General features: G+C 42.7%; 2 non-coding genes across 2 annotated transcripts; both read left to right on the forward strand.

Moving 5' to 3' along the window:
- The first annotated feature begins 18,584 nt into the window (after positions 1-18,584).
- Positions 18,585-18,657, forward strand: trnaf-gaa (transfer RNA phenylalanine (anticodon GAA)). Its single transcript has one exon. It is a non-coding gene; the product is annotated as a tRNA-Phe (tRNA).
- A 4,543-nt stretch (positions 18,658-23,200) lies between these two features.
- Positions 23,201-23,273, forward strand: trnaf-gaa (transfer RNA phenylalanine (anticodon GAA)). Its single transcript has one exon. It is a non-coding gene; the product is annotated as a tRNA-Phe (tRNA).
- The last annotated feature ends 1,872 nt before the right edge of the window (positions 23,274-25,145 follow it).

A 25,145-nucleotide genomic window follows, 5' to 3' on the forward strand; every position in this document is an offset into this window, starting at 1 on the left:
AGTCCTCGGTGCACCTTGTATCTATTCTCCAATGCTTCATCCTTGTGCCCCTCCCCCAGCCAAATTAGTATAAATCCTTTCACAAAGCATTAATTAAAGTGACTGCGAGGACATTTGTCCTGTCCATCTTGTGCAGGTCACATGAACACCAGACGTGTTGACAATGTTCCTGGAAGCTGTAGCCCTGCCTCATCCACCATTTCTCCAGCCATGCATTAACCTGTATTATCCTACTATTCCCATACTCACTAATACACATGGGAGTAATCCAAATATTATAACCTTTGTGGTCTTGCTCTTTAACTTCCTTCCCAGCTCCTAAAACTCTGATTCTAGGATCTCAACCCTTTTCTTACCCATGTCATTGGTTCCAAAATAGACCACGACTTCTGACTGTTCTTCTTCCCCATTGAACATATGTTGAAGCCTGAAAACTGGTTTCAGAATCTCACACTTGGTCCCACTGCCAAGCGGCTGGTGGGGGGGTGGGGAGGTGAGTGGTGGGGGGGGGTGGGGAGGTGGGGGGGTGGGGGGGAAGCTGCAGCGAGGTCCCCCCACTGCTGGTAATATGCGGCGGGCCTTTCCCGAAGTCGTGGGTCGAGGCGGGCCTCTTCCCGCAGAATTTTATGGCCCTCTCCTGCCGTGACCCATGACATCGAGAGGCTGGTAAAATTCAGCCCAATCTGTTCAGCTACAATGGCGGTTCTTGCTGCCCTCTTCTGGTCATTGGCTGACTTACATGCAAAGTTTCGTAAAATGAATGTAACGTGGATATATTGCCAGGACAGGGGAGGATCACCTTGAGATGTTTTTAGGAAAAAGCAGAGCAGTTGGACTAATTGGAGAACACAGCCAAAGATACAGTACTGGCATGATGGGCCAAATGGTCTTTGTTCACTATTCTATGACTCGATGAACATTTCCCATCCTAATTTCACATTTTCTACAACTGCAGCATTTGGCTTTGTGAAGGTCTGGTGTGTAAACTTTTCCCATAACTGCAAATAGTACATTGTGACAATATAAACTGTCAGTGTGTGAATGTGGGTGTCACATTTATATACAAAATGAGTGCTGAAGTTATGACGGTATCAGTTGTAAATGTATTTTCATTATGTTTCTAATCTGTAATATGTTATATATATCTATGATTGAAACTGTGCTCCTGTGAATGGTGAGTTTTATTAATCATTCATTGGATGTGGACATCGTTTACAAGGCCAACATTTACTGCCCATCCTGACTTGCCCTTGAGATGCTGGTGCTGAACCGGCTTTCTGAACAGCTGCAGCCCGTGTGGATTTGCAGTTTTTCTTGTAGTTGTTCATTTGAAACAGATGAACGGTATGCTTGGGCATTTCAGAGAGCAGTAAAGAGTTAACCACATTGCTGTGAGTTTGAAGTCACACATGGGCCAGACCAGGTGAGGAGAATAGATTTCCTGTCCTAAGAACATTAGTGAACCAATACTCCAGTTGTTTCATTGTCACCATTACTGATACAAGCTATTTATTGCTGATTTCTTACATTAACTGAACTTAAATTCTGCAACTGTGGTGATGGGATTTGAAATCACTGTCACCAGATTATTGCTGGGATTTGAAATCACTGTCACCAGATTACTGATGGGATTTGAAATCACTGTCACCAGATTATTGATGGGATTTTAAATCACTGTCACCAGATTACTGATGGGATTTGAAATCACTGTCACCAGATTATTGCTGGGATTTGAAATCACCGTCACCAGATTACTGATGGGATTTGAAATCACTGTCACCAGATTATTGCTGGGATTTGAAATCACTGTCACCAGATTACTGATGGGATTTGAAATCACTGTCACCAGATTATTGCTGGGATTTGAAATCACTGTCACCAGATTACTGATGGGATTTGAAATCACTGTCACCAGGTTATTGCTGGGATTTGAAATCACTGTCACCAGATTACTGATGGGATTTGAAATAACTGTCACCAGATTATTGATGGGATTTGAAATCACTGTCACCAGATGACTGATGGGATTTGAAATCACTGTCACCAGATTATTGCTGGGATTTGAAATCACTGTCACCAGATTACCGATGGGATTTGAAATCACTGTCACCAGATTATTGCTGGGATTTGAAAACACTGTCACCAGATTATTGCTGGGATTTGAAATCACTGTCACCAGATTAGCGATGGGATTTGAAATAACTGTCAGCAGATTATTGCTGGGATTTGAAATCACTGTCAGCAGATTATTGCTGGGATTTGAAATCACTGTCACCAGATTAGCGATGGGATTTGAAATCACTGTCAGCAGATTATTGCTGGGATTTGAAATCACTGTCACCAGATTATTGCTGGGATTTGAAATCACTGTCACCAGATTATTGCTGGGATTTGAAATCACTGTCACCAGATTACTGATGGGATTTGAAATCACTGTCACCAGGTTATTGCTGGGATTTGAAATCACTGTCACCAGATTACTGATGGGATTTGAAATAACTGTCACCAGATTATTGATGGGATTTGAAATCACTGTCACCAGATGACTGATGGGATTTGAAATCACTGTCACCAGATTATTGCTGGGATTTGAAATCACTGTCACCAGATTACCGATGGGATTTGAAATCACTGTCACCAGATTATTGCTGGGATTTGAAAACACTGTCACCAGATTATTGCTGGGATTTGAAATCACTGTCACCAGATTAGCGATGGGATTTGAAATCACTGTCAGCAGATTATTGCTGGGATTTGAAATCACTGTCAGCAGATTATTGCTGGGATTTGAAATCACTGTCACCAGATTAGCGATGGGATTTGAAATCACTGTCAGCAGATTATTGCTGGGATTTGAAATCACTGTCACCAGATTATTAGTCTAGGCTTCTGGATTACTAGTGCAGTAAATATAACCACTATTTTACTGTAGCCAGGGGTGCATCAATGGGATCATTATGAATAAATGTGTGTGTCTGTGTGTGTGGTTTTGGAATATATTTGTGTGTATCTTTGTGTATAAATGTACTTAGGTGTTATTTATAAATAAAACAGAAATAAATAAACAGATATTTTTTTTGAATAAGACAATTCAACCTGAATAAATAATAGATTCGTGCAAATAAGCATGTAAGCAGTATTTTACACAAGAAATCAAAAATGTTCGAGTTTAACAAGAATGAAAGGAAGAGCAAATGTAACAGGGCTTTAAGGTGATAAACTCATAGAGTCAGTGACTGGTTACAGCACAGAAGGAGGCCATTCAGCCTATCGTGTCAATGCTAGCTCTCTGCAACAGCAACTCACCCAGTCCCACTCCCCTGCCTTTTCTCCATTGCCCTGCAAATTTTTCTCCTCAGATAATTATCCAATTCTCTTTTGAAGGCCTCGATTGAACCTGCCTCCGCCGCACTCTCAGGCAGTGCCTTCCAGATCCTAACCACTCGCTGCTTAAAATAGTTTTTCCTCATGTTGTCATTAATTCTTCAGCCAATCATCTTAAATCAGTGTCCTCTGGTTGTAGATCCTTCCAGCACTGGGAACAGTTTCTCCCTATCTACTCTGTCCAGACACAAGAACACAAGAACATCAGTAGTATGAGAAATGGTCCATTTCCCTGCTGATTTTTCTATTGCCTCACCTCAATAACCACAATAACAATCATCTCCTTGGGTTTCAGGGTTTATTGAATGAATTTGCAGTCCTGGCACAGTGTGAATCCACAGAAGTCATCGATAAGGTCCATCTACTGCCCCGTGACATGGTGTAGCTGGCTCTATTCTGTCAGTGAAAGTAATTCGCATTGGCATTACATACTATGTTGCTTGCTTGCTAGCTAATGCATTTTGCTGCTCTCCATTGATGTTTGTATGCTGCATTATTTATAGGGAGAAAATATGTTTGAAATCAGACTGTGTTTTGAAGGCATCAGATTGGCTATACAATTTATATACAGATTAATTGCCTCCATGTCTGTGGCTGAGTCAATAATTTTGTCAAATGTCCATGGTGCAACATCGACATGTCAGTGCCTATCCCTGCACAGATAAGAGGGGCTCCCTCTTCATTTAGGGCGGGGGGAGGAGGAATGGCTTTCCCAGAAGACATAAATCTCAAAGAACACATCCATTCAGAGTTTTGACTGAACTGAACTGCACAGAATGTTGTGAGAGAGCAATCCAGTTCCTTTTCCCACTCTCTTGGGGCTTGAGGAAAAAATGTTCTTTAAAACAAAGAAAGAAATGCACTGGACACATTCAACTGGAGAAACGGGATCAAAATTATTTGCCGCTGTTTGTTGTTCCACCTCCCCGAAAGATTTAATAGGTGCATGTGGCGTGGCAATGGAATGATGGAAACTCGGAAACCCCATGGTAGATTTGCCCAGATTTGTGCTGAGCTGACGTACCACATTTAGTCTCAGTGTCCTTAGTTTAAGAATCGGAAAACGTAGCCAGGATTCCTCCTCCTAATAGCAATTCAGTGACTTGATGTCAAGTACACAGGGATGGACCTGAGGGAAGGGAGAGATTAAGCTCAACTTGTGATGTGCTCCAAGCAGCCTGTCAACAATGGCTCTCTCAGCTCACACATGAAGAATGTTCTAGAAGGCTGACCGAACCCATGGATCATAATCACAGTGAGGACTCAACAACCAGAAGAGGAGAAAAACAATGATTGGATAACATAATTGAAATGCTGTTTGTAACGTTATATATAATGCAACAGTTCATGCTGCAACAAAACAACATGATGTGGGTTTGAACCCGTAAGTGCCCAGCAGTAATATTCTCCATCTACAGACTAGGAGGCTCCGAAGTGAAAGTGAAATTGGAGTATCAGCCTAGGACATGAAGGCTAGTGCCAGTTATCTTAGCAAACCAAGACACACAGGTTCAACTGGCAGAAAGCAAAATTAGGACTGATGTCAGGAAGTTCCGTACACAAATAGTGATCGCCGTGTGGAAAAGACTTCCAGATAGGGCAGTGAAGATAAAAAAGCTTGTCAACACTGAAGAAACAGTTGGAGAGAGTGGGAGTGAGGGATGCAGTTCTTTCAGCATCAATGAGCTTGAATAGGCCAGATGGCATTCCTCAGAATCCCAATGTTTATAACCTGTAAGGCTGAATTTCTATATGTCTGGGGATAGGTTATCTGTTTGCTTCGTAGTCTGAGTGAAGTGTCTCGCATGGGCAAAACAACCAATGGAAAAGATGTAACTCAGTGACAAGGTTATGATAAGCATGGTGAGGACACAGAACTGCGAGCTCAAGGTACAGCGAACAGATTTTCAAAATAGATTTGGCAAACCTGTATGTATTTTACATCACCTCTTTGTAAAACCCAGGATCTTATTCACAAGTGTGTTTCTGAATCTATTTCACTAATCCGCACATCAACTGGATCCATTATGAAGTCCTTGTGGTCAAAATCCTGAAGTTCCCTCTTACATTTTGGATGCATTTAGACTGCATTTTAATCAGTGTGAAGTGGTTTCAACTTTGCACTGACACTTTTATTGTGTTCATTCAGAGGTAATGCAAGATCCATCTTCGAAAAGGGTGACAGAACTAAGCCGAATAATTGCAGCCCAGTTAATGTAACATCTATGTTAGTTGAGTGAGTATGTTCAAGACTGAGATTGGTAGTGTGTTGGACACGGATGGAAACAAGGGAAATGGGGATAGGGTGGGAAATGTATTGAGGTAGAAGATCAACCATGATCTGATTGGATGGTGGAGAGGCTCCTATTTCTTATTTTCTAGGTCAGTGTTTACAATCTTTAAAGATAAAATTACTAAATATCCAAGAGAGAAAATTATTAGAAGCAGAAGCACTGGTTTCATTAAGGAAAATCGTGCTCGACAAAACCCAATAGAGTTCTTTTGAAGTGACAGATAATGGTGGCAGTGTGTACAGGGACATTCGGAATGCCTTGGAAAAGTTAGTGGAGAGGAGACCATTGGAGAAGATTAACACTTTTGGAATTAGGGGAATGGGATGAAATGGGATTAAAAACTGATTCTGAGGGAGGGGAGAGTACGAGTTAAGGGCAGTTTCTCCGAGGGGATGGAAGTGGGTAGCAGTGCCCCACATGGTTCTGTTCGAGTGCTGCTAATTTGTAGTGTGTCAGGTCACTTGTGCACTTGGCGAGGAGTGAATTATGGTGCAGGGCATGGGGAAGGTGCAAAAAGGCCATCTTTAAGAAAAGGAGTCTGGCCTCAATGGTCCGAGTGGAAACACTTGTGACACCATGCAGTCACACTCACTCCCTCGTATGCATGGGTTTGGCCTGTGTTGACAGCCCGAACAATAAGGGAATAATTTTTTCTACAGAATGTAACATTAGTTTCGCTTTCGGTTGAGTTGAAGAATGACGCTTTTTATACAATTGAGAAACTGGTTCTTGCAAACTGCTTGTTTCTCTTATGGAGTTTGTTGAACCCAGACTGAGCCACAACACTTCAAAAACCTGAAACATTCTCAGCACAGTAACTTTTTATTCATGTGATTGTGTTTTTTACTCCCCAGATCTAGAAGACAGCAGCTTGACAGATGATATTGAGTCTTCAAGCACTTCACTGAGCTGCTGTGCTTCCAGCAGAGGCTCTGCAGCAAAAGCAGGCTTGCCTTCCGAAGACTGCACTGCTAAACAGACCATACAACTTACCGAAGAAATCCAGAACCCACAGGTCAAACAGAATTCATCCCTGACCTTTTGTAAATGTGTTCCCTTTCTCTACAAGCATGAAAAGACATGAGGTAATCAAGATTAGAGCCGTCTGACAATCTGATCCATTCAAGCACAGGGAATATAATTTTTTTGGGGGTGGGAGATGTTTGTAAATAGTTAAGGATCTAAAGGCTAAGTGTGTTGATGAGCAACATTGTGGCAGAACGCGAGGAATTTTGAGGCCAGAGAAACCGTGGTTCTACAAAACATCAGCGTTAATCTTGCATGACCTCTAATAATGCCTCATCAAAAAGTTGACTATAATTCATAACCGAGTTCCTTTAACTTCTGTAAACAGCTGCTTTGAAACCGTTTACAAACATAATCACATGTATTGTAGATTTTTTTAAACCCAGTGCAATAAGTTCCTCTCCTTCCCAGAGATTTAGGTTATTATAATTCTCAAATGACATTAGTAGGATTGTCCCAATCAGTAGCCATTTGACCTGTCTGCTTTTGTAGACTAATTAAACTCTATCCTCAAGGCTCAATGGGAACACAGTGCATTTGTGTAGAAACCAGACAGGGAATTGTGAAAATATACTAAATCTGTGTTTTTTAAGCTGCTGAAAACAAATTGCACTTTTAAATTTAGAAACGCAGTTTCTCGAGTTCCCCAAATGGTCCAGTGGTAAAGGCACTGCCGTTCACCTGACATTCAACCATATGAACCAGAGGATCTCAGGTTTGATTCCCACTCTTGGCTGAGTTAGCTAATTTCAACTAGAGACGCTGTCGGGGCTGCTGCAGTTACCTCAGTCACCACTTGAACCATGAAGGTTTGGTGCTCCGAAGTCGGAGATGATAAAGGGGGTGAGAAAGGGAACGGTGGCCTCATTCCCTGTCTCTGTTAAAGTTTTGGAGCTGGGGGATCCTCCAAACACCACCAGGTTTCATCAATTTCTGTCTCCGCTGGGCAGCTAATATTGTCACTTGCTGTCCTTCCATCCTCTTCGCAACCACTCACAATCACTCTGGTGAGCAGATTGTTGAGGTATTTGCTGTTTGCTTCTCTCATTGCAGTGTGTCAGGGGCCTGGAGAACATGACCTTTGGAGATGCTGGATGGTTTTGGAGGGTGCTGGACTCAATCATTATCCTGTTGAGGAATAAGCAGAACAAAGAGATGCAAATGCTTGAGGTGCTGTCATACCTGTCGAAGAACATGATTCAGTTGAGAGCAAACACTAATCCACCCTTTGTCGATACAATTCTCAGCAGAATTCAGTCACTCTTTGAGGGAAGGTGTGAGAAAGTACTGGTGGAAATGTTCCAATGTGTTGGGAAACTTGACCAAGTGGAATCTGAGGGTGATGATCTTTCTTCTACCAACAGGTCCATTCCAAACTGGTTCACTTATTGTTGCACTTGGATGGAAAGAGTGAGGAGATCATCAGATCTTGAAGGTCAACAATGTGGATGAACTTGCCACTTACTGGATCTGCCGAGGCTTCCTCATAGATATCTAGAGGAGCCTAATGGGAGTTCCCTGGACTTCCTCAGATACCTATCACAGCAGTTAGTGTAAGATGCTTCGAAACCTGTGGAGCTTTTATCACTTCTCCAAGGAAGACAGTCACAGTGACTGCCTGACAGTGTTGGATCTTAAGGATGTGAGAAGCCAGCTGCTCCACAATACCAGGCAGACTGGGACCAGCATATTCCACCATTGCTCTGGCAGCAGAACAACCCCCTTGTTGAATTTGCAGAGGTTCATCATCTGTTCCCATCCTCCATTTCTTTCCATGTATTCAGCTCCGTCTCTATAATTGTCTGATTCAAAGGGATCTTTAGTGTCTCCACACTATTGACTCACAAATCCCTACTTATAGATGTTTGAAATTGAGCTGTGAATTCTCTCTGCTGTGATTCACTCTCAGAAACAAAACCATTGATCAGAGAAAGATCAATTCCTATACCATGGATTGTGAGTTATTCTTCAATAATGAGCAGGAGCAGCTCCGAGAACACGCAGTGACCTTTTCAACTTTACTCCTGTAGCAGCTGGAACGTGTCTGACCCGCCCGGTGGGTTACCTGGTGGACGGGCTGTGTAATGAACTGCTGCTGTCCCCCACCAGAATGAAACCTAAACACACAGACCCCGATCCTCCTCCACCTCCTCCTCTTCAGAACAACAAACTGATCATTCTTTCAACTTGACCTACACATTTGTAAATGTATGGATTGTAATTAAATAAATATTATGTTGTGTTATTGTAACTATTGGTGAATCTTCAAACCCCTTCAGGGAGGCAGTATTCCTGACACAGAGCAGCAGTGAGCAGGAGGAACTGTGGATAACATTGAGGAGAAATCTGTCTCTCCCCCGGGGGTGACAGAAGCAGGAGGTCTCAGCTGAGGATTCCAAGAGCAAGATCTCTGAGGCCTCGGCTGGTAAAGATCAATGATTGATGAGCATTGGTCTCACACACAGGCTGTGGAGACAGTCTCTTCTCTCCTGGTGCAGATGACGGGACAATTGGAGGAGTCCAGAACTCACACCGACAACACAATGAGGGAGGCAACACATGAAGTGAGGAAGACCCTGGGCACTGGCCGTCAGGTAGATCAATGTAGCTGCCAACCAGACATTAGGAGGAGGGTAGAAGAGCTCTGGTCACTTCTACAGTGACAACAGTTACTGCTTCCATCGCTGGCATTCTGACAACGTAGCCTTGACTGCTCAGAAACTGCAGTTTCATCATCATTGCCATAACTCCTGGTAAATCCGTAATCCAGAATTAGCCCACTGTGTGTTCACATTTAGCCATTTCTCCCCCGCCGCTCCAGTCATTTGATTCTGGTGGGTGCACTGTCACAAAATGATCAGAGTTACAGAGGCGCAGAGAGGGAAATCATGGCAGAAATCCCAGTGGTCACTTCTGGTTTTGCTGAGGGGCCGTGTCCCACTTCGCTTGCCAGACCAGCTCCCAGAAGTGGGTGGTTTTCGGAAGGAAATTCCAGCTGGTGATTTTGGGATACGGGTGCTGTGATAATAAGACTCGCATGTTTGAAATCTGGTTTTCACACAACATTTTGATGACCATAATTTGAAATTGCCTGGAGGCATGAAAACAGAAAGCTGCAGTTCATCACTCGAGTGCTGATTCGAAGCAATGTTCTTGGTGCAGTATAAGTGGGTTCCACACACACATTTCCACTGAAGGTGTGAAGTGTGCCGTCTGACACACAGCAGCATGTTTCAGGATCACTCAGGGACTGAGGGAACGAAGGCACAGGTTCACAGATACAGTACTGGAGGTCCTGATGGAGGATGTCCAAAGGAGGAGGAATGTCCTGTACTTACAGAGGAGAAGGAGTCCACCTCCCTCCCTTGTCTCTCCTGCCGCGGCTGGTGCTGCTCAGCCTGGCCTCGTGTCCTCCTTCTATTCCTCCCGCAGACCGAGCAAGATGTCAATGACCAAACGCTCCCTTTCTCCTGCTGATTCCTATAAATTTTCCAATAAGGTGGAGTAACACAGCACTTACTCTTTATAGGTGAAATCCTCAGAGTATTTCCAGAGTAAATGCTGACAGAGTGTTGGTGAAGTCTTGACAAAGTTTCCCAGAAAGTCTCCCAATGTGTTTCAAATGTCAAAACAAAAACAAGAAATGCTGGAATCACTCAGCAGGTCTGGCAGCATCTGTGGAAAGAGAAGCAGATGCTGCCAGACCTGCTGAGTGATTCCAGGATTTCTTGTTTTTGTTTCAGATTTCCAGCATCAGCAGTATTTTGCTTTTATTTTAGTGTTTCAAATGTCCTCTTCAAACCTCCAGCAGTAAGTGAACAGTAAAAGGTGATTAATCTTTAAATAGCACTTGAAATCCTCAGCGATGACTTGTTTCCTCCTGTCACTGTCAGGAGACGGTGTGAGTTCAAGAGCCAGCCACTAAAATGCTGTACTGAGCAAGATGTCGATGACTAAACACTCCCTTTGTCCTGGTGACTCTGATAGGGAGGGGTCGACCCAACTCACAATCTCACTGATTTCACACAAATCATAAACTGCAGGATTGTCTGTGAAATTAACCTCCAATGTAGCATTCAAAATAAAATATGAATTCATAATTTAATAGTTTGTTTTAAAACTTCTCTGTGGTCACTGTGATACAAAAACACTTCACTTCCTTCATGTGATGATGTGATCTTCCAAAAGGAAATTGAAACAGTCCTCGTTCAGGAGTGAGAATTCTTCTGGTCACTGGCTGCAGAGTTAAAGTTGCCAACAATAGCTTCCTCTATTGCGGATTTCCACTGTAATCACAGTTTCATAGAACAAGGAAAGTGTTTACCAGCATATATCAGCAGTATGGAATTCTGTGGTGGATACAGGAAAGGGAGGTGGGAACAGGACAGGTACATGGGATTAGGACGACTGCTCATGTGGAGGATGATCACCAGTAATCTATCAGAGATCAGATTACACCAGAGAGACTCCAAAAGAGAAAGTGATGTTGAATTTGTGAGGCTTGCTTTGTGGAATGCTTTAGTGTTTGATGAGAATGTTGAACCAGTGAAATTTTGCAGCTGTGGGATGACAGTTACCTGAATAGATATTATAATATTTATCGCAACATTAAGGTACCATGTGAACTGAGTGTAACAACGTTAGCAGCATCCAATCATACAGCTGTGAAATATCTGCAAATGTTGCTATTTCTGTCGTGAGACAAATTGAAAAGTGTTTAATTTCTCTGCGATTTAAGTAGACATCTCGTCACTGGACCCAGAACCCTGAAGTGGAAGAAAATCATTCTCGTTCCCGAGGGACTGCCTAATAAGAAGAAGAAGAAGAAGAAGAAGAAGAAGAATGGAATAAAGTAACACCCTGACAGTTCATTAATTGTCTGTCTGGAACATTGCAGAAGTTGGAAGACAGGCAGAAAAGTCCAAGTCACTGTCTTGGTCCCAGGTCCTCCACTCTTCAAATATTGCATATTTACATCTCTATCAAGGAGATAGCTTTTTGGTAAAGGAGCAGAATTCCTGCTGTGTATTTTTGTGAGGTCCTGGGTTCAAATCATACATAAGCCCTCATTTCGCCAGTAACATTAGAACTTGTAAGTGAAGTATTTAATACTTTTTCCCATGCGAATTGTGAAATTTACAATAGTCTGCTACAAAAGAGGTTGAACCTCTGTTGAAAAAGGGAGCGAAGGAAAGACCGAGTAATTACGGGCCAGTCAGCCTAACCGCAGTCATGGCCCAATAACTGGAACCTATTCTGAGAGACAGAATAAACTGTCAGTTCGAAAAGCACAGGTTAATCAAGGATAGTCAGCATGGATTTTTAAGCGAAGATCTTGTTTGACCAACTTGATGGAATTTTTTGAAGAAGTAACAAGGAAGATAAATGAGGGTAGTGCAGCTGAAGTGTCCTACATGGATGTGAGCAAGGCATTTGGCAAGGTCCCACATGGCAGACTGGTTAAAAAAATAAAAATCCATGGGATCCAGGGAAATGCAGTAAGGTGGATACAAAATTAGCTCAGTGGCAGAAAACACAGGGTAATTGTTGACGGGTGTTTTAGCGACTGGAGGGCTGTTTCCGGTGGTGTTCTGCAGGGCTCAGTACCAGGTCCCCTGCTTTTTGTGGTACATATTAGCGATTTGGAAGTCAATGTAGGGGGCATGATCAAGACCTTTGCAGACGACACAAAGATTGGCCATGAGGTAGATAATGAGGAGGATAGCTGTAGGCTGCAGGAAGATATTGATGGTTTGGTCAGGTGGGCAGAAAAGTGGCAAATGGAATTCAACTTGGAGAAGTGTGAGGTGATGCATTTGGGGAGGTCAAACAAGGCAACAGAATACACGATACTGAGAAGTATAGAGGAGGTGAGAGACCTTGGATTGAATGTCCACAGATCCCTGAAGATGGCAGGACAGGTCGATAAGGTGGTTAAGAAGGCAGATGGAATCCTGTCCTTTGTTAGCCGAGGTATAGAATACCAGAGCAGCGAGCTTATGCTGCAACTGCATAACTCATTGGTTAAGCTACAACTTGAGTTGTGTGTGCAGTTCTGGACACCTCATTACAGAAAGGATGCAATTGCACTAGAGAAGGTACAGAGGAGATTTACAAGGATGTTGCCAGGACTGGAAAAGTGCAGCTATGAGGAAAGACTGGATAGGATGGGCCTGTTCTCCTTGGAACAGAGAAGGCTGAGATGAGATCTGATTGAAATGTACAAACTTTTGAGCGGTCTAAATAGAGTGGAAGCGCAGGGTCTATTCACCTTCGCAGAGAGGTCAGTGACGAGGGGGCATAGATTTAAAGTGATTGGTAGAAAAATTAGACGGGAGACGAGGAAAAACCTTTTCACCCAGAGGATGGTGTGGGTGTGGAAATCACTGCCTGAAAGGGTTGTTGAGACAGAAGCACTCAACTCATCCAAAAGGAGTCTGGATAATCACCTCAAGTGCCGGAATCTGCAGGGCAACTGACCAAATGCTGGAAGGTGGGATTAGAACAGGTGGATCGTTTTTCAGCCGCCACAGACATGATTGGCCAAGTGGCCTCTTTCTGTGCACTAAACTTTCTATGATTCTGTGATTCTTAACTCTCTCCAGCATCTCACTTATTGATTTTCTTGTTTTTCTTGTTTTTCACTTTGTCGATGCCTTTGAATAATTGTGGATCCTTCTTCAGAGTGTCTTCTTTCACCAGGTAGTTCTGACCTCTGATGATGTTGATCGTAACAGCTTCAATTCGCTGATAGTTTTGGAACTGAGCAGATTTCCTTGGCTTGAGTCTATAACATGGAACTCAGTCTGACATGTGGACCCATGGGAGGATTTGAATGCCACCCCTGCGTTGGAGTTGCATCCATCCAATAAGAGAGCGAGTAGAAGTGACAGTTCTGTCAGTCGAACATGAGACTTTTAATGGCAGGGTTGTGAGTCTGAGTGCCATTCTGTTTTTCCCTTTTTTAAGGCTTCATGAGCAGAGAGTACAGGGAGTGTTTGAAATGAGCGAGTCTCGCTTTGATTCAGGACTCTTACCTCTCAGCAGCATCTCACTATGAAAGATTGAATTTGATCTCATTTCATTCTCAGCTCGGGGTCTGTGCGGCTCAGTGGCACTTCTGGCTGTCTCCCGCTTCACAATCCATCAGTACTGAGAAAGCAATGGGGAATATTACTCACATGTTGTGTTCTTTAATTTTTTGGAAAACTTGAATGTATGTATTTTCTTCCAAAACAAGGACACCAAGCCACTGTTAACGTAGGGCTGAAATAGCTCAGTTAGCAGAGCGTTAGACTGAAGATCTAAAGGTCCCTGGTTTAATCCTGGGTTTCAGCAATTTCGCTTCCTTATGCGTCCCTTGCCTTGGTTCTGATTTTCCAGTTGCACAATTCACTTTGAAATTATTTACCAAGCACCAGTGGATTGAATTTGAGAAACAACACAGAGCCATTTACAGCACAGAAGGTGGTCATTTGGCCTATCACGTCCATGCTGGCTCTCCCCGAAACACTCTGGTCAGTTCCACTCACCAGCTCGATCCCTTTCCTCCTGCAAGTTTCTTTCCTTCAAGTATCCATCCAATTTCCTTTTCAAATCATTGATTGTCTCTGCTTCCATCACACTCGTGGGCCAAGTCATTGCCACCCACAACATAAAAAAGTTCCACCTCATCAAGGATGGGAAATACTTATATCTTCTATATTTTCTTATTCTCTATTTCTCTGAGAATAGACTGGCAGTCAACATGAAAGGGAACCCAATAATCTTCGAGCAGCATGGAAATGATAAGTGGGCAGTAAGAAGTTGAGTAGGGCCTATTAGGGACAAAAAGGATAATATATGCTTAGAGGTGCAGGGCAATGTTAATCTACTTAATGAGTACTTTGTATCAGTGATCACTAAGGAAGTGGAATTTGACAAAATATCAGTGGAAGTGAAGAGAGTGGAGGCATTGGAGACAGTACAAATTGAGAGAGTGACGTACTAAAAAGGCTGGCTGTGCTTAGGGTAGATAAATCACCTGGTCCGGATGGCTTACATCCCAGGTTGCGAAAGGAAATGCGGATGCAGGTAACGGAAGGGCTTGCTATAATCTTCCAATCTTCCCTGGATGCGGGGGAGGTGCCAGAGGATTAAACAGTGGCAAATGCGACGCCCTTATTCAAGAAAGGGTGTGAGGACAGTTTGGGTAACTACAGGCCAGTTAGATTAACAGCAGTGGTGGGTAAGGTTTTAGAAAGAATAATCAGGGTAAAAAATCAACAGTCACTTGGAGAGGTTTGAGTTAATTAAGGAGAGTGAGCATGGATTTATAAATGGGAGTTCATGCTTGACTAATCTAACTGCATTTTTTGATGAACTAACAGAGCAGCTTGATGAAGGGAATGCAGTGGATGTTGTTTATATGGATTTTAAGGAAGCGTTTGACAAGGTACCACATAAAATGGCGGGTAACAAAATTGAGGTTGTGATATAGGAGGGTCAGTGTCCAATTGGATAGAAAATTGGTTTAAGGACAGAAAACAGCGAGTCTTATTAAATGGTTCTTTGTCAGACTGGAGGATTGTCGACAGTGGTGTTTCCCCAAGGGTCAGTGCTAGAACCAGTGCTTTTTTTGCTAAAGGTAAGTGACTTGGATCTTGAAATACAGAGTAGAATCTCAAAATATGCCGATGACACCAAACCTGGAGGAGTGGCAAACAGTGAGGATGATATGAACTGCCTGCAACAGGACAGTGATAGGCTAGCAGAATGGGCAGCCTGGTGGCAGATGGAATTTAATAGTGACAAGTGTGAGGTGATGTATGTGGCAGAAGGAATAGGGAGAGGCAATATATACTTAATGGCACAGTTCTAAAGAGTGTACTGGAATAGAGGGACTTGGGGTTCATGTGCATCAATCTTTGAAGGTGGCAAGACATATTGCGAGAGTTGTTCGCAAAGCATATGGGAGCTTGGGCTTTATAAATGGAGGCATTGAGTACAGAAGCAGGGAAGTTCTGCTGAACCATTTTAAAACTCTGGTTGGGCCCCAATTGGAGTGTTGCATCCAGTTCTGCTCAGCAGACTTTAGAAAGAATGTGAAGGTCCTTGAGAGGACGCAGAGGCGATTTACCAGAATGGATCCAGGGATGGGGGATTTTAGTTACAAGGTTAGGTTGGAAAAGCGAGGTTCATTCTGCCTACATGAAAGGTGATTGAGTGGAGAATTGATAGAGGTGTATAACACCTCTAGAGAACAGGCCATCCTGGACTGGGTATTGTGTAATGAGAAAAGATTAGTTAACAATCTTGTTGTGTGGTCCCTTGGGGAAGTGCGCCCATAATAAGATAAAATTCTTTATTAAGATGGAGAGTGAGAGAGTTGATTATGAGACTCGGGTCCTAAATCTAAACAAAGGAAACTATGAAGGTATGAGGCGGGAGTTGGCTATGATAGATTGGGGAACGTTACTCAAATGGTTGCCAGTGCACAGGCAATGGCTAGCATTTAAAGAGTGCATGGATGAATTACAACAATTGTTCACTCCTGTCTGCAAAAGTAAAACAGGAAGGGTGGCTCAACTGTGGCTAACAAAAGAAATTAAGGAAAGTATTCGATCCAAGGAGGAGAAATATAAAATGGCCAGAACAAGCAGCAAACCTGAAGATTGTGAGCAGTTTGGAATTTAGCAGAGGAGGATAAAAGGATTGATTAAGAAGGGGGAAACAGAGTATGAGAGTAAGCTAGCAGAGAACATAAAAACTGACTGTAAAAGCTTCGATAGATATGTGTAGAGAAAAAGATTAGTGAAGACAAATGTGGGCCCCTTGCAGTCAGAAACGGGGGAATTTATAATGGGGAACAAAGAAATGGCAGACCAATTAAATACACACTTTGGTTCTGTCTTCACAAAGAAGGATACAAATTACCTCCCAGAAATGTTGGGGAACAAAGGGTCTAGTGAGAAGGAGGAACTGCATGAAATCAGTATTAGTAGGGAATGTTTGGGAAATTGATGGGATTGAAGGCCGATCAATCCCCATGGCCTGATAATCTACATCCCAGAGTACTTATGGAAGTGGCCCTTGAAATAGCAGATGCATTTCTGGTCTTTTTTCAAAATTCTATCGACTCTGGAACAGTTCCAACGGATTGGACGGTAGTTAATGTAACTCCACTATTTAAAAAAAGAGGCAGAAAGAAAACAGCGAATTATATCCTGGTTAGCCTGACATCAGTCGTGGGGAAAATGCTGGAGTCCATTATAAATGATGTAATAGCAGAGTGCAATAATAACTCGTCTCCACTCCTCGTATTTCTAAATCCCACACATTCACTATAATGTGAACAATTATTTCCTGTTGTGTCTCTCCCAGATTTGTAAACTTCACTGCATTGGAGTGAGGTGACATCTACTGGCGGGAAGCAAGAACTGCAATCAAGCAGCAGAAACTCCACAGTCTGTCAGGGTTAAAGAAACATTGCAATGTGAGGAGACAGCGAAGTGGTTTGATTGGGTAGATGGAGACATGATTCCACTTGTGGTGGTGTCTGAAGCAAAGGCCAGAAATACAAAATTGTCATTAATAAAAGAAATGAGGAATTCATGAAAAATGTAGTAACGTAGTGAATGGTTAGAATGTGGATAGAATAGAAAGTGAGATTGGATGGACAGAAGCAGTCTGAAAGGATGGCTGAAACAAAAGGTGTGTGCCCTGAAACGTTAACTGTGTTTCTCACAGCACAGATGCTGTCAGAGCTGCTGAACATTTCCAGCACTTTCTGTTTTTATTTCAGCATTTACAGGATGTTGCTCTGAACTGAAAAAAATGGATGATTGGCTGGGGGGTTCCAGTGAAATTCCACAGCAGCTAATAAAACCTGACCTGTCAGTGGCTCGTTGGTCTAGGGGTATGATTCTCGCTTAGGGAATATGGTTAATTAACATGCGAGAGATCCCGGGTTAAGGTCCCGGACGAGACCTGGTCTGGTGGCATTTTTACATTAAGGTTATCTATTGGTGTCAGCCTTGCACAAGGTGGAATTGACTTACATACAGAGCTGGCTTGAGGACCAGACAACTGGATTCAAAGAGTTTGTCGACAAAATTGTAATGAACTCAATGTACAGTTAACCAAGTGGGAATCTAAAGTTGCTGCAGTAATTGTGACCTGACTCCAAAAACAACAGGACTGGGTTCTGGACTGGAATGGAATTCTTCAGTGTTTCTGTTGTTTGGCTTGCATTGACTCATCGATTTTCTTGTTTTTCACTTTGTCGATGCCTTTGAATAATTGTGGATCCTTCTTCAGAGTGTCGTCTTTCACCAGGTAGTTCTGACCTCTGATGATGTTGATCGTAATCAGCTTCAATTCGCTGATAGTTTTGGAACTGAGCAGATTTCCTTGGCTTGAGTCTATAACATGGAACTCAGTCTGACATGTGGACCCAAGGGAGGATTTGAATGCCACCCCTGCGTTGGAGTTGCATCCATCCAATAAGAGAGCGAGTAGAAGTGACAGTTCTGTCAGTCGAACATGAGACTTTTCATGGCAGGGTTGCGAGTTTGAGTGCCATTCTGTTTTTCCCTTTTTTAAGGCTTCATGAGCAGAGAGTACAGGGAGTGTTTGAAATGAGCGAGTCTCGCTTTGATTCAGGACTCTTACCTCTCTGCAGCATCTCACGATGAAAGATTGAATTTGATCTCATTTCATTCTCAGCTCGGGGTCTGTGCGGCTCAGTGGTACTTCTGGCTGTCTCCCGCTTCACAATCCATCAGTACTGAGAAAGCAATGGGGAATATTACTCACATGTTGTGTTCTTTAATTTTTTGGAAAACTTGAATGTATGTATTTTTTTCCAAAACAAGGACACCAAGACACTGTTAACGTAGGGCTGAAATAGCTCAGTTGGGAGAGCGTTAGACTGAAGATCTAAAGGTCCCTGGTTAAATCCTGGGTTTCAGCAATTTCGCTTCCTTATGCATCCCTTGCCTTGGTTCTGATTTTCCAGTTGCACAATTCACTTTGAAATTATTTACCAAGCACCAGTGGATTGAATTTGAGAAACAACACAGAGCCATTTACAGCACAGAAGGCGGTCATTTGGCCTATCACGTCCATGCTGGCTCTCCCCGAAACAATCTGGTCAGTTCCACTCACCAGCTCGATCCCTTTCCTCCTGCAAGTTTCTTTCCTTCAAGTATCCATCCAATTTCCTTTTCAAATCATTGATTGTCTCTGCTTCCACCACACTCGTGGGTCAAGTCATTACCACCCACAACATAAAAAAGTTCCACCTCATCAAGGATGGGAAATACTTATATCTTCTATATTTGCTTCTTCTCTATTTCGATGAGAATAGACTGGCAGTCAACATGAAAGGGAGCCCAAAAATCTTCGAGCAGCATGTAAATGATAAGTGGGTAGTAAGAGGTTGAGTAGGGCCTATTAGGGACAAAGAGGATAATATATGCTTAGAGGTGCAAGGCAATGTTAATCTACTTAATGAGTACTTTGTATCCGTGATCACTAAGGAAGTGGAATTTGACAAAATATCAGTGGAAGTGAAGAGAGTGGAGGCAAAGGAGAGAGTACAAATTGAGAGAGGGAGGTACGAAAAAGGCTGGCTGTGCTTAGGGTAGATGAATCACCTGGTCCGGATGGCTTACATCCCAGGTTGCGAAAGGAAATGCGGATGCACATAACGGAAGGACTTGCTGTAATCTTCCAATCTTCCCTGGATACGGGGGAGGTGCCAGAGGATTAAACAGTGGCAAATGCGACGCCCTTATTCAAGAAAGAGTGTAAGGACAGTTTGGGTAACTACAGGCCAGTTAGATTAACAGCAGTGGTGGGTAAGGTTTTAGAAAGAATAATCAGGGTAAAAAATCAACAGTCACTTGGAGAGGTTTGAGTTAATTAAGGAGAGTGAGAATGGATTTATAAATGGAAGTTCATGCTTGACGAATCTAATTGCATTTTTTGATGAATTAACAGAGCAGCTTGATGAAGGGAATGCAGTGGATGTGTTTTATATGGATTTTAAAGAAGCGTTTGACAAGGTACCACATAAAATGGCGGGTAACAAAATTGAGGTTGTGGTATAGGAGGGTCAGTGTCCAATTGGATAGAAAATTGGTTTAAGGGCAGAAAACAGCGAGTCTTATTAAATGGATCTTTGTCAGACTGGAGGATAGTCGACAGTGGTGTTCCCCAAGGGTCAGTGCTAGAACCACTGCTTTTTTTGCTTTTTTGCAAAGACTTGGATCTTGGAATACAGAAAAGAATCTCAAAATATGCCGATGACACCAAACCTGGAAGAGTGGCAAACAGTGAGGATGATATGAACTGCCTGCAACAGGACAGTGATAGGCTAGCAGAATGGGCAGACAGGTGGCAGATGGAATTTAATAGTGATCAGTGTGACGTGATGTAAATTAATAGGGAGAGGCAATATATACTTAATGGCACAGTTCTAAAGAGTGTACTGGAATTGAGGGACTTGGGGTTCATGTGCATCAATCTTTGAAGGTGGAAAGACATATTGCGAGAGTGGTTAGAAAAGCATATGGGATCTTGGGCTTTATAAATAGAGGCATTGAGTACAAAAGCAGGGAAGTTCTGCTGAACCATTTTAAAACTCTGGTTGGGCCCCAATTGGAGTGTTGCTTCCAGTTCTGCTCAGCAGACTTTAGAAAGAATGTGAGGGTCCTTGAGAGGATGCAGAGGCGATTTACCAGAATGGATCCAGGGATGGGGGATTTTAGTTACAAGGTTAGGTTGGAAAAGCGAGGATTATTCAGCCTATATCAAAGGAAATTGAGTGGAGAATTGATAGAGGTGTATGACACCTCTAGAGAACAGGCCCTCCTCGTATGGGTATTGTGTAATGAGAAAGGATTAGTTAACAATCTTGTTGTTTGGGGTCCCTTGGGGAAGTGCGCCCATAATATGATAACATTCTTCATTCAGATGGAGAGTGAGAGAGTTGATACCGAGACTCGGGTCCTGAATCTAAACAAAGGAAACTATGAAGGTATGAGGAGGGAGTTGGCTATGATAGATTGGGGAACGTTACTTAAAGGGTTGACAGTGGATAGGCAATGGCTAGCATTTAAAGAGTGCATGGATGAATTACAACAATTGTTCATTCCTGTCTGTGCAAAAGTAAAACAGGAAGGGTGGCTCAACTGTGGCTTACAAAAGAAATTAAGGAAAGTATTAGATCCAAGGAGGAGAAATATAAAATGGCCAGAACAAGCAGCACACCTGAAGATTGTGAGCAGTTTGGAATTTAGCAGAGGAGGACAAAAGGATTGATTAAGAACGGGAAAATTGAGTATGAGAGTAATCTTGCAGATAACATAAAATCTGACTGTAAAAGCTTCTACAGATATGTGTAGAGAAAAAGATTAGTGAAGACAAATGTGGGCCCCTTACAGTCAGAAACGGGGGAATTTATAATGGGGAACAAAGAAATGGCAGACCAATTAAATACATACTTTAGATCTGTCTTCACAAAGGAGGATACAAATTACCTCCCAGAAATGTTGGGGAACATAGGGTCTCGTGAGAAGGAGGAACTGTATGAAATCAGTATTAGTAGGGAATGTTTGGGAAATTGATGGGATTGAAGGCCGAGAAATCCCCAGGGCCTGATAATCTGCATCCCAGAGTACTTATGGAAGTGGCCCTTGAAATAGCAGATGCATTTCTGGTCTTTTTTCAAAATTCTATCGACTCTGGAACAGTTCCAATGGATTGGACGGTAGTTAATGTAACTCCACTATTTAAAAAAAGAGGCAGAAAGAAAACAGCGAATTATATACCGGTTAGCCTGACATCGGTCGTTGGGAAATTGCTGGAGTCCATTATAAAAGATGTAATAGCAGAGTGCAATAATAACTCGTCTCCACTCCTCGTATTTCTAAATCCCACAAATTCACTATAATGTGAACAATTATTTCCTGTTGTGTCTCTCTCAGATTTGTAAACATCACTGGATTGGAGTGAGGTGACATCTACTGGCGGGAAGCAAGAACTGCAATCAAGCAGCAGAAACTCCACAGTCTGTCAGGGTTAAAGAAACATTGCAATGTGAGGAGACAGCGAAGTGGTTTGATTGGGTAGATGGAGACATGATTCCACTTGTGGTGGTGTCTGAAGCAAAGGCCAGAAATACAAAATTGTCATTAATAAAAGAAATGAGGAATTCATGAAAAATGTAGTAACGTAGTGAATGGTGAGAATGTGGAGAGAATAGAAAGTGAGATTGGATGGACAGAAGCAGTCTGAAAGGAAGGCTGAAAGAAAAGGTGAGTGCCCAGAAACGTTAACTGTGTTTCTCTCAGCACAGATGCTGCCAGAGCTGCTGAACATTTCCAGCACTTTCTGTTTTTATTTCAGCATTTGAAGGATGCTGCTCTGATCTGAAAAAAAATGGATGATTGACTGGGTGGGGGGGGGGGGGGGGTTCCAGTGAAATTCCACAGGAGCTAATAAAACCTGACCTGTCAGTGACTCGTTGGTCTAGGGGTATGATTATCGTTTAGGAAGTATGGTTAATTGCCATGCGAACAATCCCGGGTTCAAGTCTCGGACGAGCCCTGGTCTGCTGATATTTTTAGATTAATGTTATCTATTGGTGTCAGCCTTGCAGAAGGTGGAATTGACTTCCACATGGAGCTGGCTTGAGGACCAGACAACTGGATTCAAAGAGTTTTTCGACAAAATTGTAATTAACTAAATGTGCAGATAACCAAGTGGGAATATAAAGTTGTTGTATTAATTGTGACCTGACTCCAAAAACAACAGGACTGGGTTCTGGAATTAAATGGAATTCTTCAGTGTTTCTGTTGTTTGGCTTGCATTGACTCATCGATTTTCTTGTTTTTCACTTTGTCGATGCCTTTGAATAATTGTGGATCCTTTTTGAGAGTGTCTTCTTTCACCTGGTAGTTCTGACCTCTGATGATGTTGATCGTAATCAGCTTCAATTCGCTGATAGTTTTGGAACTGAGCAGATTTCCTTGGCTTGAGTCTATAACATGGAACTCAGTCTGACATGTGGACCCAAGGGAGGATTTGAATGCCACCCCTGCGTTGGAGTTGCATCCATCCAACAAGAGAGCGAGTCGAAGTGACAGTTCTGTCAGTCGAACATGAGACTTTTAATGGCAGGGTTGCGAGTCTGAGTGCCATTCTGTTTTTCCCTTTTTTAAGGCTTCATGAGCAGAGAGTACAGGGAGTGTTTGAAATGAGCGAGTCTCGCTTTGATTCAGGACTCTTACCTCTCTGCAGCATCTCACTATGAAAGATTGAATTTGATCTCATTTCATTCTCAGCTCGGGGTCTGTGCGGCTCAGTGGCACTTCTGGCTGTTTCCCGCTTCACAATCCATCAGTACTGAGAAAGCAATGGGGAATATTACTCACATGTTGTGTTCTTCAATTTTTTGGATGTATGTATTTTCTTCCAAAACAAGGACACCAAGCCACTGTTAACGTAGCGCTGAAATAGCTCAGTTGGGAGAGCGTTAGACTGAAGATCTAAAGGTCCCTGGTTTAATCCTGGGTTTCAGCAGTTTTGCTTCCTTATGCGTCCCTTGCCTTGGTTCTGATTTCCCAGTTGCACAATTTACTTTGAAATTATTTATCAAGCACCAGTGGATTGAATTTGAGAAACAACACAGTGCCATTTACAGCACAGAAGGTGGTCATTTGGCCTATCACGTCCTTGCTGGCTCTCCCCGAAACAATCTGGTCAGTTCCACTCACCAACTCGATCCCTTTCCTCCTGCAAGTTTCTTTCCTTCAAGTATCCATCCAATTTCCTTTTCAAATCATTGATTGTCTCTGCTTCCACCACACTCGTGGGCCAAGTCATTGCCACCCACAACATAAAAAAGTTCCACCTCATCAAGGATGGGTAATTTATATATCCTATATATTTGCTTCTTCTGTATTTCGATGAGAATAGACTGGCAGTCAACATGAAAGGGAACCCAAAAATCTTCGAGCAGCATGTAAATGATAAGTGGGTAGTAAGAAGTTGAGTAGCGCCTATTCGGGACAAAAAGGATAATGAGTACTTTGTATCAGTGATCACTAAGGAAGTGGAATTTGACAAAATATCAGTAGAAGTGAAGAGAGTAGAGGCAATGGAGAGGGTACAAATTGAGAGAGGGAGGTACTAAAAAGGCTGGCTGTGCTTAGGGTAGATAAATCACCTGGTCTGGATGGCTTGCATCCCAGGTTGCGAAAGGAAATGCGGATGCAGATAATGGAAGAGTTTGCTACAATCTTCCAATCTTCCCTGGATACGGGGGAGGTGCCAGAGGATTAAACAGTGGCAAATGCGACGCCCTTATTCAAGAAAGGGTGGAAGGACAGTCCGGCTAACTACAGGCCAGTTAGATTAACAGCAGTGGTGGGTAAGGTTTTAGAAAGAATAATCAGGGTAAAAAATCAACAGTCACTTGGAGAGGTTTGAGTTAATTAAGGAGAGTGAGCATGGATTTATAAATGGAAGTTCATGCTTGACCAATCTAACTGCATTTTGTGAGGAACTAACAGAGCAGGTTGATGAAGGGAATGCAGTGGATGTTGTTTATATGGATTTTAAGGAAGCGTTTGACAAGGTACCACGTAAAAGGGCGGTTAACAAATTTGAGGTTAGTGGTATAGGAGGGTCAGTGTCCAATTTGATTGAAAATTGTTTCAGGACATAAAATAGCGAGTCTTATGAAATGGTTCTTTGTCAGACTGGAGGATAGTCGACAGTGGTGTTCCCCAAGGGTCAGTGCTAGAACCACTGCTTTTTTTGCTAAAGGTAAATGACTTGGATCTTGGAATATTGAGTAGAATCTCAAAATATACCGATGACACCAAACCTGGAGGAGTGGCAAACAGTGAGGATGATATGAACTGCCTGCAACAGGACAGTGATAGGCTAGCAGAATGGGCAGAAAGGTGGCAGATGGAATTTAATAGTGACAAGTGTGAGGTGATGGATTTTGGCAGAAGGAAAAGGGAGAGGCAATATATACTTAATGGCACAGTTCTAAAGAGTGTGCTGGAATAGAGGGACTTGGGGTTCATGTGCATCAATCTTTGAAGGTGGCAAGACATATTGCGAGAGTGGTTCGCAAAGCATATGGGATCTTGGGCTTTATAAATAGAGGCATTGAGCACAAAAGCAGGGAAGTTATGCTGAACCATTACAAAACTCTGGTTATGCCCCAATTGGAGTGTTGCTTCCAGTTCTGCTCAGCAGACTTTAGAAAGAATGTGAGGGTCCTTGAGAGGACGCAGAGGCGATTGACCAGAATGGATCCAGGGATGGGGGATTTTAGTTACAACGTTAGGTTGGAAAAGCTAGTGTTGTTCTGCCTGTATCAGAGAGTGAGGGGAGAATTGATAGATGTGTTTTCGGCTATGACAGTTTTAAATAAGT

This window comes from Heterodontus francisci, unplaced genomic scaffold (genome assembly GCF_036365525.1).
Source record: "Heterodontus francisci isolate sHetFra1 unplaced genomic scaffold, sHetFra1.hap1 HAP1_SCAFFOLD_91, whole genome shotgun sequence".
Classification (NCBI taxonomy): Eukaryota; Metazoa; Chordata; class Chondrichthyes; order Heterodontiformes; family Heterodontidae; genus Heterodontus; species Heterodontus francisci.